The sequence below is a fragment of the Giraffa tippelskirchi genome, chromosome 4 (genome assembly GCF_054371585.1).
Source record: "Giraffa tippelskirchi isolate mGirTip1 chromosome 4, T2T-mGirTip1v1.2.pri, whole genome shotgun sequence".
Taxonomy (NCBI): Eukaryota; Metazoa; Chordata; class Mammalia; order Artiodactyla; family Giraffidae; genus Giraffa; species Giraffa tippelskirchi.
Window position 1 is genome coordinate 112,116,619 of NC_137278.1, and position 14,781 is coordinate 112,131,399.

Genomic DNA, 14,781 nt, shown 5'->3' on the forward strand with positions numbered 1-14,781 from the left:
TATATATGATTAAATAGAAATACTTGACTCTTTGGTTGAAAAATAACTAATGAAAAGGATTTTGTTTTGTTTCTGTTTACAGTGTTGTAAGACACTTACAAAGGATCATTTTGAAATCTAATAAACAGAATACTTTAGTTAAGATATCAATACGCTCCACTATGGGCTTCCCAGGTGGCTCAGTGGGTAAAGAATCTGCCTTTAATACAGGAGACACAGGAGATGTGGGTTTGATCCCTGGGTGGGGAAGATCCCCTAGAGGAGGGCATGACAACCCATTCCAGTATTCTTGGCTGGAGGAGCCTATAGGGGGAAGGAAATAGAGAAGAAGACACTACACATGGATATCACCAGATGGTCAACACCGAAATCAGATTGATTGCATTCTTTGCAGCCAAAGATGGAGAAACTCTATACAGTCAGCCAAAACAAGACCGAGAGCTGACTGTGGCTCAGATCATGAACTCCTTATTGCCAAATTCAGACTTAAATTGAAGAAAGTAGGAAAACCACTAGACCATACAGGTATGACCTAAATCAAATCTCTTATGATTATACAGTGGAAATGAGAGCTCGATTTAAGGGACTAGATCTGACAGACAGAGTGCCTGATGAACTATGGGTGGAGGTTTGTGACATTGTACAGGAGACAGGGATCAAGACCATCCCCATGGAAAAGAAATGCAAAAAAGCAAAATGGCTATCTGAGGAGGCCTTACAAAGAGCTGTGAAAGGAGAAGCGAAAAGCAAAGGAGAAAAGGAAAGATATTCCCATTTGAATGCAGAGTTCCAAAGAATAGCAAGGAGAGATAGGAAAGCCTTCCTCAGTGATCAACGCAAAGAAATAGAGGAAAACAGTAGAATGGGAAAGACTAGAGATCTCTACAAGAAAACTAGAGATACCAAAGGAACATTTCATGCAAAGATGGGCTCGATAAAGGACAGAAATGGTATGGACCTAACAGAAGCAGAAGATATTAAGAAGAGGTGGCAAGAATACACAGAAGAACTGTACAAAAAAGATCTTCATGACCCAGATAATCACGATAGTGTGATCACTCACCTAGAGCCAGATATCCTGGAATGTGAAGTCAAGTGGGCCTTAGAAAGCATCACTACGAACAAAGCTAGTGGAGGTGATGGAATTCCAGTTGAGCTATTTTAAATCCTCAAAGATGATGCTGTGAAAGTGCTGCACTCAATATGTCAGCAAATTTGGGAAACTCAGCAGCGGCAACAGGACTGGAAAAGGTCAGTTTTCATTCCAATCCCAAAGAAAGGCAATGCCAAAGAATGCTCAAACTATCGCACAATTGCACTCATCTCACATGCTAGTAAAGTAATGCTCAAAATTCTCCAAGCCAGGCTTCAGCAACATGCGAACCATGAACTTCCAGATATTCAAGCTGGATTTAGAAAAGGCGGAGGAGCCAGAGATCAAATTGCCAGCATCCGCTGAATCATGGAAAAAGCAAGAGAGTTCCAGAAAAACATCTATTTCTGCTTTATTGACTATGCTACAGCCTTTGACTGTGTGGATCACAATAAGCTGTGGAAAATTCTGAAAGAGCTGGGAATACCAGACCACCTGACCTGCCTCTTGAGAAATCTGTATGCAGGTCAGGAAGCAACAGTTAGAACTGGACATGGAACAACAGACTGGTTCCAAATAGGAAAAGGAGTCTGTCAAGGCTGTATATTGTCACCCTGCTTATTTAACTTATATGCAGAGGACATCATGAGAAACGCTGGGCTGGAAGAAGCACAAGCTGGAATCTAGATTGCCGGGAGAAATATCAATAACCTCAGATATGCAGATGACATCACCCTAATGGCAGAAAGCGAAGAGGAACTAAAGAGCCTCTTGATAAAAGTGAGAGAGGAGAGTGAAAAAGTTGGCTTAAAGCTCATCATTCAGAAAACTAAGATCATGGCATCTGGTCCCATCAGTTCATGGGAAGTAGATGGGGAAACAGTGGAAACAGTGTCAGACTTTATTTTTTGGGGCTCCAAAATCACTGCAGATGGTGATTGCAGCCATGTAATTAAAAGATGCTTACTCCTTGGAAGGAAGGTTATGACCAACCTAGATAGCATATTAAAAAGCAGAGACATTACTTTGCCAACAAAGGTCCATCTAGTCAAGGCTATGGTTTTTCCAATAGTCATGTATGGATGTGAGAGTTGGAGTATAAAGAAAGCTGAGCGCTGAAGAATTGATGCTTTTGAACTGTGATGTTGGAGAAGACTCTTGAGAGTCCCTTGGACTGCAAGGAGATCCATCCAGTCCATCCTAAAGGAGATCAGCCTTGGATGTTCATTGGAAGGACTGATGTTGAAGCTGAAACTCCAGTACCTTGGCCACCTCATGCGAAGAGTTGACTCATTGGAAAAGACCCTGATGCTGGAAAGGATTGGGAGCAGGAGAAGGAGGGGACGACAGAGGATGAGATGGCTGGATGGCATCACCGACTCGATGGACATGAGTTTGGGTAAACTCCGGGAGTTGGTGATGGACAGGGAGGCCTGGTGTGCTGTGATTCATAGGGACGCAAGGAATCCGACATGACTGAGTGACTGAACTGAACTGAACTGAACTGAATTTACCAAAATAAATTAGACTCTCCCTGGAAACCAAAGATTGCAACCTCATGTGTCTCCAGAAGCCAGGCAAGGTTACGTGGATGAAGCAGGGTATGCATAGCACGGAGACAGTCTTGAACTGAAGAGTCAAGCAACACTTAGCTCAAGCCATGTAATAATGAGTTTCCAGTATATCCAGAGCTTTTGTTTGTTGAGACAAACTTCTAATGTAGATTTTTTACAAAACCTCCAAATTATTTAATACTGGGAGTTTTAAAAATAATAGTGTTTGTTAAACAAATCTATCTGCTGGATAGATTTTCGCTGTGAGCCACCAGTTTGTGACCCTTCACCCTAAATTGTGGTATTCTCATCTTTCTCTGCTGCATAAAACATTGAACGCCAGATGTAGATGATCACATATTATTGTACAAATAAGGAAAAGACTATTTAATATTTGTTAAATATTTTTTAGGAAAACTAATATAATTTGTATATTTGGATGAAGGCTTCACCAGGTATCAACACACACACACACCCATTGGTGTGTGAACTTGTTTCCACCTAATGGGTGAGATAGTAATGTTAATTTTACTGACCCAACACCACTGACTCACTGGGGAAAAAAAACTGCCTTCTGTCTCTCTCTTTCTCATTACATGCACACATACGCATACACACCCAGAGGCACTGTGTAACGTATATGCCTTGGTAGAAGTCACTATGCAATTGAAAACCTGAAAGGCCAGGGTCCATATCTCTACAGATAAAGCTGTAATAATCTTCAGTCTAGTATATCAGTGCTGGTGTCTAGTAAGCATATGTAAGCATTGAATAACTAGAGTTTCCAGAACTTATTAGATCAGGCCACTTGAAAGTGACAGAAATCTTGACTTTACAGTTATTATCTTCATTTAACTTTTAATACATGCTAACACATTATAAATCATTAATAGAAACAGGCAGCCCTTGCCATGAATTAAGAGCTGCATGTTGAGATAAACATAAAATAACAGTGAGTTTTACTTTTTTGTGTTGGTAGTTTAGAATTCATCGTATCAGGTGCCTAATATATGTGTTCAGTTCAGTTCAGTTGCTCAGTCGTGTCCGACTCTTTGTGACCCCATGGACTGCAGCATGCCAGGCTTCCCTGTCCATCACCAACTCCCAGAGCTTGCTCAAACTCATGTCCATCGAGTCAGTGATGCCATCCAACCATCCCATCCTCTGTCGTCCCCTTCTCCTCCTGTCTTCAATCTTTCCCAGCATCAGGGTCTTTTCCAGTGAGTCAGTTCTTCATATCAGGTGGCCAAAGTATTGGAGTGTCAGCTTCAGCATCAGTCCTGCCAATGAATATTCAGGACTGATTTCCTTTAGGATTGACTGGTTTGATCTCCTTGCAATCCAAGGGGACTTGCTCAAACTTGCTCAAACACAATTGTATGTGTTAGAGCATGTAAAATTATTAAGTAAGCTTTTTAAATTAAAGTATAATGCATACATACAGAAAAATACACAAATCATTAAATAGCGTAATGTATTATTTTCAAAGAATGAAGCTCTAAACCTTTTGGAGTGATTTTACAGTTCATTTTGCATATTTGGTCAGTTCTAAAATATACCAATATGCTTCTGAACATAACATTATCCCTAACTTGTGCCTCTTTTTTGCCCTTGAGCTTTTGGTTAAACTTTAGATCTCTTGTTTCTGTAAAGCATCCATTACCTATAGTCTTTTCATCATACAGCACTAAGGCTTTGTCTTGAGCAGATTCATCAATATTACTTCTGGATTATACATTGGAATTACAAGATAAATATTCTCTAAAATGATACATTTTTTTTAAAAAAAGAAAGACAAAAATAGTGCTTAAAAAGAGGTTTTGGTTACATTTTAAAATGTAACCATTGGTTACATTATAAAAATGTGAAAAATCAATAGGTAATTTTACCCTTTTAAAATGATAACATTTTCCCCCTAAATGAATTTTTTTGCAAAGAAGAATAAGAAGAAAGCACATTAAATAAAAATTCTCAGTATTAGAATCAGAGCCTATTATAGATTCATCTAAGCAATTTTACTGTAAACACATACTTATAAACATAATGTCTCTTAACTGAATAGTTAAAGCAGGTCATATATCATAATCCAAACAAAGATAAACATATGTGGTAACCTAGAAACATGATTAAAATTTTTATTATCTTACATAATCAAAGCACCATTTAAGTAGGTGAGCCAAAATTATTATGTATAACCAAGTCTATTAATCCATAAGTCCAGAAGAAAGTTCATTGTCTTCTCATGGTAAGAATGTTGTGTCACTGTTTACCCTGAGCTTTTCATTGGTTAAGCAGTGAATGTAACACAAAGTTACACTATTATGATAGAGTTTTCAAACTGATGAAAAGATATTCTGGGTCTTCTTCAGAATGACAGTGTAAAGTAGGCTATCTATAATTATAATTAAGGGAGACAGCCCAAGTTTGGAATGTTTTTTTTTCATTGTCACATGTATAATCTGCATGTACCAAACCTCAGGCCTCTGCATCTGCAAATCTCTGATTAAAGTAAATCATGTAGCCTAATCAGAAGATTGCAATAAAATAGAATTTTGTTCACTAATTCAGAAACATGTGTTGTGCTTAGTCATGTCTGACTCTTTGCAGCCCCATGGTCTATAGCCCGCCAGGCTCCTCTGTTCATGGGGATTCTCCAGGCAAGAATACTGGAGTGGGTTGCCATGCCCTCCTCCAGGGGATCTTCCCATCCCAGGGATCAAACCCAGGTCTTCTGCATTGCAGGCAGATTCTTTACCATCTGAGCCACCAGGGAAGCCCAAGAATACTGGCGTGGGTAGCCTATCCCTTCTCCAGGGGAACTTTCCAACCCAGGAATTGAACCAGGGTCTCCTGCATTGCAGGTGGACTCTTTACCAGCTAAGCTACCAGGGAAGCCCCCATACAAGAATACTGGAGTGGAAATACCCCACATACTCTTAATTTATCAATGAAAGCTACCACCTTTTCAACTTCACCAAAGCCAACCATATTCTCATTCAAAGGAAGCATTTGAGAGCTTAACGTCAAATCCCACTTTAACTACACCTGCAGTCTTGCCTTTCTTGTTAGTTTTAGTAATGATTCTTAATCAGGTTGGCTCCTGACTGAGTCATACTTCTATGACTAACCTAAGTTGCACTCCAGGACCTCCAGGATTGCCTTACTTCAGTCAGTGCTCCCAGAGACTGGAACCTATTCTAGACCTCTCTCTTGGGACCCTGCTGCAGAACTGCCCTGATTCAGGGCGGCACCCTCATGCCTGGTCCCGCTGCCTCAATGTTACGTTTATTGTTTATGGAGCCCAGATTCATTCACACTCGTACTTTTTCTCAGAAATAACCATAACCAGATTTCCCTTTGGTGAATCCTACCTTCTAATCTTTTCTGTCAGCACAGGTGGTTACTGTGAATACTGTATGCTATTCTCTAAGAGGCTTCAGACAATCAGTGCTTTGCATTTCCTTAACTCGTGTGCTCCAGTGAATAGCTCAAAATGGTATATGTCCCAAGCAGAGGCAATGCAACATGCTCCACCCTCCTTGTGAGCCTCAGACCCTTCCAGCATGCTCCTGCCACATATGCTGTTCCCTCTGCCTACAAAGTTTGTCCTTAGCTTTCTGTATTCCCCTGTCCACCCCATTCATATGTGTGAATTTTCCTGATGCATGTCTACAAAACATGTAGCCCTAGGAAGTGTTGATAGTCTGAGAATGAAGTCATTCAAAGGAAAAAATGAAGAGACTACAACCTGATGTATTTGGGCCCTGCTTCTGTAGTCAAATCTGAACCTGGCTTGCTTAGTTATATTTTTTTTTGTTTAAGAAGTTAGAGCAGTTACCTTCAATTGAAAAATAATCTTGATTGATTCATAATTCATTCACTCCATAAATAATCATTGAGGATGCACAATACCCAAGAATTGGTTAGGTGTTGTGGATATGGAAGAGAAAGTCCCTGACCTCATGGAACTCATATTTAGCTGGAGGACCACTGTTAGATTTCCATGATGCTGATTTCATGCCTATCTGGACTTCTTCCCATTAGCTGTTGATGGATACCTGTGATTCTGAGCTTTGCTTGCTGGCCTGCCACAGAGTCTCTAACACTGAACTTGCAAAGAATTCATTCTCTTGTCTGGAGACCTTTATAGTCTGGGTTTTCAGCTGTGTGGACTGTCTCATTTTAGCAGGTCTCTTTAGACTCTGGGCGTCAACTATTGCCTGTCTAACCTATACCACTGCTATTGAGCTTCAGTATGTTATTTCCCATGTTTTACTTTATTTTTTTATTTTCATATGTCATTGGAAATAAAGATTAAATAGCTTTTAGGAATCAGATGGTGAGAAGGAAGATGAGGACCTCTTGTCCATTAGGAAAAGTTAGGTTTATATTCATTTACCATGCATGTCTTCTTTCAGAGAAACGTTTTAGAGCCACTTTGGTAGGAGAAAATGAACAACAATAATCATAATTTAAATTGATTACATAATCATTCTTTCTCCTTCCTTCATCTATATTTCCCCCTCTCCTTCTGTCCCTCTCCTTTTTGCTTCCTGCAAGGTGGAGTGCTCATTTAACTACTTCTTGGTAGTATTCTGGGTGATAAAGTACAGCTTTAAACCTACAAAGTGTTTGCTCTTATGAAACATGAGTTCTAAATTAATAAGGCATTGAGTTCAGAACTTTTACATGTAATTCCATTTTAACAATACAATGATTTATTTTTACCAGTAAGAAAGTGGATTCCAAGTTATATGGTTATGTAATTTATCTAAGATCAGAGCAAAGGCAGAGACAGGGTTCTGACTTAAGTGCATCTGACCCTGAAGCCCATTTTTGTGGCAGAAGATATCAAACTAAGCACTTAAGTGCTGTGAAGAAAAATAGAGCAAGGTATATGGGATCCGGAGTGAGGGGCCCCGGGAAGTTCTAGATACAGAGGTAGAGTAGAGATCTGAATTAGGCCATGCAGAAAGCTGAGGGACAAACTTTGTAGGCAGAGGGAACAGCTTGTGTGGCAGGAGGATGCTGAAAGGGTCTGAGGCTCACAAGAAGGGCAGTGCAAGGAAGGAGAGGGTTGCAGAAGCGAAGGCCACAGGAATAGACAGACGCCTGGTGATGGAGCACATTATGGACCATAGCAAGAACTTGGGGTTTAAATGATACTTCTCTCTGCTCTAGTCCTACAATGCAGTTCTTTCTGTTCAAGGTTCAGAGGGTTGAGAAGGAATGAATCAGAGATAGGACTTTGAGAGCGCAGGGAGTGGATAAAACAGATGAGATAACAATGCTCAGGCTCTGGCCAAACTCACATCCCACAAGTGTAACCACACCCTGCGTGGAAATCATTTCTGTCTTTGAACTGGAGTTGAGCAGAATGGGAGTGTAAGAATCGTGTTCTGATCTCTTTCCACTCTGTGCCTGGGCAGAGAAAAAGGAAGATCGGCACAAGTGGGTGTGAGGTCAGAGGAGAATTATGCAGCTGATACTCTGTTTAAAAGGAATTCCAGTATTCACCCCCACTCCAAAATATCAACGGGCATTTCTGCCAACACACAGGCTGACACTGCAGTGTTATACTGACTGGCTTTCTATTTTATCAGGAAACATTTGTATAGCCTGCATAACTCAAAGCTATAAGTCAAAGGAGAAGACCCCATATAATGTAATCTGTAAACTTGTTCTTATCTTACAGTTTAAAGTAAATCTCTGAAAGAATTGCATAATTTATGCTGCTTAGAAAAATTTTCACTGTTGTTTCAAATGTTAAGCCTCAGAGTGATTTTCTTTCTTCCACACTTTCTGTGTTGAGTGAAAATTCATTCTTTAGGGAAAAAGAAACTTCCTTAAAGTAAGAAAGTCGTCATACTTATTTTGTATGAAAAATGTTTAATGTTACTATTGGAAGAAAGTGAATGACAATACTCAGATTTGGGATTGGCAGAACAGAAGAATAGAATAGAATCAAGTATTTTGAGAGCTTAGACATTCTTTAAATCATCTCCAATTTTTTTTTTTTTAAACATGAGAAAATTAAATTTGGAGAAGTTCAGCTTAAGTTTGAAGTTTGTCTTCAAAACTAAGTAACTTTTTCTTTGTTTTAAATTTTAACTTTTAGTTACCCCTGGCCTTTCAAATGTAGTCATTTTTTATTATAATTGTATTTTTGTAGATACTCATGAATATGGTGAAGAATGCCTTCCATGGGATTGGTGGTGGTATTTTGGGTGACTTTGCCAGCTATATCTTTTACATAGCTATATATATTTATATCCCTGTCTAGTCTATGTATTTTTAAAATGTAAAAATGTATTTTGTGTAGGGACCCAGCACACACACACACAACTAAAACATGTGTTTTCTTTTTTCTCTTTACTTGTCTTCTCTATGCTTCAGCTCTTTTCTTTTCTGCTTAATTAAAAATCTAGTCCCAATCCACTGAAATGATTTTACAAACCCACTTACGGGTCTAAACTCACAGTTAGTAAAGGCATGATTTTGAAAAAAATACCATTGACTTATGATGAAAATCCGTATCTGCTGTAAAAGGAAACTGAGGATGGTTTTGTTATCAGTTCCTAGGCTTTGGTGGTTGCTGTCATAGAATCAACCCATTCTCTACTTCTGAGCTAGATCGACAATGGCCATGAGTTTGATCTCAAATAGCATTTATCTCTTTATCTTTTTAGAATTTCTTGATGTCACTAATTAGCTGTTGACCCTACAGTACTGGAAAGAATGGTTGCAAGTTCTTGAAGCACATTCTGTATGTATAATATAAGCTATAAATATATATTTAATAGCTTTAGGATTTTAGATTTCAGTAGCTGGAGGGGAATGGCGAGGGTTGGGGGGGCGGTGGGTGAGAGGGAGAGAAAGAGAAACCGAGAGAGCAAAGTTCATTTATTCAATAGGAGACTCAATCATCAGTCCAAAGTACACTTAGAACTTTCAACAAACTGAAAGCTTTAATCCTGTCCAGTACTTAAAGATGTTCAAGCTGGTTTTAGAAAAGGCAGAGGAACCAGAGATCAAATTGCCAACATACATTGGATCATCGAAAAAGCAAGAGAGTTCCAGAAAAACATCTATTTCTGCTTTATTGACTATGCCACAGCCTTTGACTGTGTGGATCACAATAAACTGTAGAAAATTCTGAAAGAGATGGGAATACCAGACCATCTGACCTGTCTCTTGAGAAACCTGTATGCAGGTCAGGAAGCAACAGTTAGAACTGGACATGGAACAACAGACTGGTTCCAAACAGGAAAAGGAGTCTGTCAAGGCTGTATATTGTCACCCTGCTTATTTAACTTATATGCAGAGGACATCATGAGAAACGCTGGGCTGGAAGAAACACAAGCTGAAATCAAGATTGCCGGGAGAAGTATCAACGACCTCAGATATGCAGATGACACCACCCTTATGGCAGAAAGTGAAGAAGAGCTAAAGAGCCTCTTGATGAAAGTGAAAGAGGAGAGTGAAAAAGGTGGCTTAAAGCTCAACGTTCAGAAAACTAAGATCATGGCATCTGGCCCCATCACTTCATGGGAAGTAGATGGGGAAACAGTGGAAACAGTGTCAGACTTTATTTTTTGGGGCTCCAAAATCACTGCAGATGGTGATTGCAGCCATGAAATTAAAAGACGCTTACTCCTTGGAAGGAAGGTTATGACCAACCTAGATAGCATATTGAAAAGCAGAGACATTACTTTGCCAACAAAGGTCCGTCTAGTCAAGGCTATGGTTTTTCCAGTGGTCATGTATGGATGTGAGAGTTGGACAGTGAAGAAAGCTGAGCGCTGAAGAATTGGTGCTTTTGAAGTGTGGTGTTGGAGAAGACTCTTGAGAGTTCCTTGGACTGCAAGGAGATCCAATCAATCCATATTAAAGGAGATCAGCCCTGGTTGTTCATTGGAAGGACTTATGTTGAAGCTGAAACTCCAATACTTTGACCACCTCTTGCGAAGAGTTGACTCATTGGAAAAGACCCTAATACTGGGAAGGATTAGGGGCAGGAGGAGAAGGGGACGACAGAGGATGAGATGGTTGGATGGCATCACTGACTCGATGGACACGGGTTTGGGTAAACTCCGGTAGTTGGTGATGGACAGGGAGGCCTGGTATGCTGCGATTCATGAAGTCGCAAAGAGTCGGACATGACTGAGCGACTGAACTGGACTGAACTTAAAATCTTACATGAATAATTGTATCATTTTCCTGCTCTTTATTCATTAGACAGCAACACTGTGTTAAACCTCACAGTAGAGGACAGTTTTTGTTTTTGCCAACTTGATATCTGTGAACTCTTCCTCCATGACCAGTAACTCACATTTCTTCTTGGAGCCCATTTCCCCTGTCGGTCTCTCAGTTCTTACAGAGTCATAACATCAGGGACCAATTCTCAGCCCTGTTTGTTGGATTCTGAAGTGCTTTCCTCCCCCCTGCTGATTGCACTTGAACCCAAAAATATATTCAGCCTCATCCTGAACTTCAGGACCAATATTGAGGAGAGGGAACAGTAATCTAAACTGCCCTGTGATACATCATCATGATTTTCCTCCTAAACTGGTTTCTGACTTTGTGCCTCAGTTCTGTTAATGGGCCACCCCCTTGATATGTGGGGCCTGTGCCACTGTATGTAATTTGTCCCTGAAAATTTGATTCTTTGCCTTATTCTTGCTTGGATCTGGAAATACAGGTTATGAATACACTAATTGTCTGACCTCACGGGTACTGCTGACGTGACTTACCCACATTTCTGTGAACTCCTGGAGGACTGCACTCCAGTCATTTGGCACCTCATGGTAAGAAGTGCTCCTATTTCCCTGTAAAGGCCACCGGAGGGACTCTTTCCTAGGCTACCCTTATTGTTTGTTACAGTGTTTCAGATACAGAGTGGTGTTCTCTCACTGGGTATCTTCCCAACATCTGTGGCAGAGTCAGTTCCAAATGTCTGTCCCCCTCCCACAGATGAGTCTCTTATCAGAGCTGAGCCGCTCCTTCATTACTCTGCTGTTAATTGGACCACATCTGGTAGATTCTCAAGATACATGAAACTTTTTTTTTCTTTCCCTATATCCAGTACAGTATTTTGCTCAGGAAGTAGTTATTGAACAAGCATGCCCATTTGAAAATTTACATTGCTTGTCAGAGTTGTCATTTTGTTTGAGGGGTTACAAAAGGAAAACTTGTTCCTTGATACCTTGTACCTTGATAACTGTTTTAAGTGAGACAAATTTGGAAAGAATGAATCTACTTTTTCAAGACTTATTATGAAATAAAATGTCAAAAGGATGTTTATTAACTGAAAAATCCAGACTTTCATTTTGGTGCTACAGCTTTTGAGTGTGTTCCATGTAACCTCGAATAGCTTTAAAATATATTTTTTATCAAGATAAAAGTAAAATGTTTTGATATTAAACTGTTTCATGACACAACAAAGTAAGAAGGAAAGAAAGGAAAAGAAAAAGAAAAACCGAGGGAGGGAGAGAGAGGGGAGTGGGAGAAAAGAAGGAGGGAGGGAGGAAGGAAAGGTGGAAGGAAGGAAGGAAAACATTGGATTCCACTGTAGTCCCCTCATGGATGGTACTAAGATCTTGCACTCTCTTGGTTCATTTGGACATTTTATGCTGAAAAAACTGCAAATTCAGTTTAATTAATATTGTTATGTGTCAAGTTACAGTTGGCAAAAACAACACCCTGTTAATAGAGAAAAAAAATAGATTGTTATGCTTTCTAATAGATTGTTATGCTTTGGGAAGCAATTATGCTTCCCATAGTGTTAAATTTGGAGTATAATGACTGAGAGTATACTATGTTGATAAGTTATATATAAATTAACTATAAAAGTGTATTAGATAAATATATTAGATACTCTTCCCTGAAAATTTCCATGAGATTGAAAAGTCCTCTAAAATGTCTTTGTGGGCCTGGACATTCAATGACTTTAAAATACAATTGAAATATTTATTTGGCCCTTCTTACAGATAAGCTTGTCAGCCTTGCATAGACAGATTTTTCTCCTGTGTTTGGGTCTGAGAAGAGCAAAAGGAAAGATTCAACTGGGAAGGGATGAATGCAGGAAGGAAAATCGATGTAGTAAGAGAGAATGCAGGACAAAATACAGCTATAATTGCTTTAAATGCAGATCATGGACTGTTTGACTTTTGCCAATTCTGCTTAAGCAACAGAATATATTAAAACTAGCTTTCAAGGAGCTCTTTGTCTCAGTACATAGGCAGATGTGCAGACAAATAATTGATGTAGAATGTAATGGCAGAGCAGTGGAAAGAGCAACAAACTGTCTGGTTAAGTGAGCCATGAAGGTTTCACAGTCTAGTTTCTCCAAGGAAGCTAAGAGCTTGTTGGATGAAGAGGAAAAGAAAGGCTTTGCAGGGAAGAGAATAGCTAGAGCAAAGGTGTCAAGCAAGAGGCACATTGAGGGAAAGCGTAAATGGTCTGGTGTGGCTCTAGGAACAATATATACTGGGGAAGGAGTTTCTGGCATGAAGTCATGAGAAAGGCAGATTGGAACCAAATGATGAAGGACATTTGATGTCAGTTAGAGGATTTTGGACCTGACCTTAGCAATTTAGGGGCTTCCCTGGTGGCTTAGATGGTAAAGAATCCACTGCAATACAGGAGACCTGGGTTCGATCCCTGAGTTGGGAAGATCCTTTGGAGAAGGGAATGGCTACCCACTCCAGTATTCTGGCCTGGAGAATTCCAGGGACAGGGGAGCCTAACAGGCTATAGTCCATGAGGTCACAGAGAGTCGGACATGACTGAGCTACTGACACAACACTTGGAGATGGGACATTTGGAAGCAACCAGTTCCTCTGCTGAATATAGCCATGATTTATACTTCTGAGGATTCTATTAATAAGAAGATAATACAGTTTACTTGCATTGTTATTCCCTTTCCAATATTCTCTTGCCCCAGATGTCATCTTCACATACTCCTTGGGCACATATGCTGCTGTTTAATTTTAATGATAACTTCTTGTCCTTATATTTTTTCACCTTGGGTTGGTAAGCCTTGCTTGTGGTATCTACTCAGGGTGCTTAGAGCTGCCTTGAAATGGTGTTTATGTCCTCCTGCCCACTCTTGTGGTATCATCAGAGGTTTTTAAAGAGGAAAAGGATGAGATATTCAATAGTCTTCCTTCTAGGCAATCTACCTGGAACACTAAGTCGAGAGCCTTGTTAGAGGACACTGCTGCCCTTTGGGTCATTGCCACTTCTCACTTATGCTCTCCAATCTCAGCTAAGTGATGCATCTATCACACACCACTTTTAGTTTCCCAGGTGGCTCAGTGGTAAGAATCTGCCTGCCAGTGCAGGAGATGCAGATTTGATCCCTTGGTTGGGAAAACACCCTGGAGTAGGAAATGGCAACCCACGCCAGTATTCTTGCCTGAAAACTGCCGTGGGCAGTGGAACCTGGTGGGCTACAGTCCATGGGGTCACAGAGAGTCAGACACAGCCAGCTCACATGCACCATTCTTCCCAAACTTTCACAGCTTCCTTAAAATCCTACCAAGTGCCAATACCGTTTCTTTCTTTTCTCAAGCAACTGGTGATTGCCTTTGCTTCTCAGACTATATTTGATCCCTGGAGTATCTGGGGGTTTTATCTGTTTATCCATGGTTAACCAAAGTCAGTTAACATTCTTAATTGTCATCTGTGGCATGGATAGCCCTGGACATATGACCTCTATGTCAGTTCAAGCAAGGCTTGCACCTGCTTCATAAAGTAGTCTGTTCATCTGTTCCCTGGAAGTTCATGGCTGTAACAGGGGTGGGCAGACTACAGCCTGTGGATCAAGTCTGGCCCATCTTCTTTTTCTGAACATAAAATTTTAGAAACATAGTCACATTACTTACGTACTGTCTGTGGCTGCTTTCATGCTGTAACGCCAAAGCTGTGCAATTGTAACAGAGGCTGATAGGCCTGAAAAGCCCATGTTTACTGTTTCACTCTTTACAGGAAAAGTTTGTTGGTCCCTGGTCCAGAACAGTGCTTCTTGAACTGTATATAATCAAAGACCAATTTTATTATAGATAGTATTTTATTTTGTAGTAAGAGGCTCACTTAACATAAGATCTACCCTTTTAACCAGTTTCTAAGTGT

General features: G+C 40.1%; 1 protein-coding gene across 1 annotated transcript in view; it reads left to right on the plus strand.

The window, feature by feature from the left end:
• Window positions 1-14,781, plus strand: part of OTOGL (otogelin like) — a 431,190-nt gene that overhangs the window by 10,125 nt on the left and 406,284 nt on the right. The window lies entirely within an intron of this gene.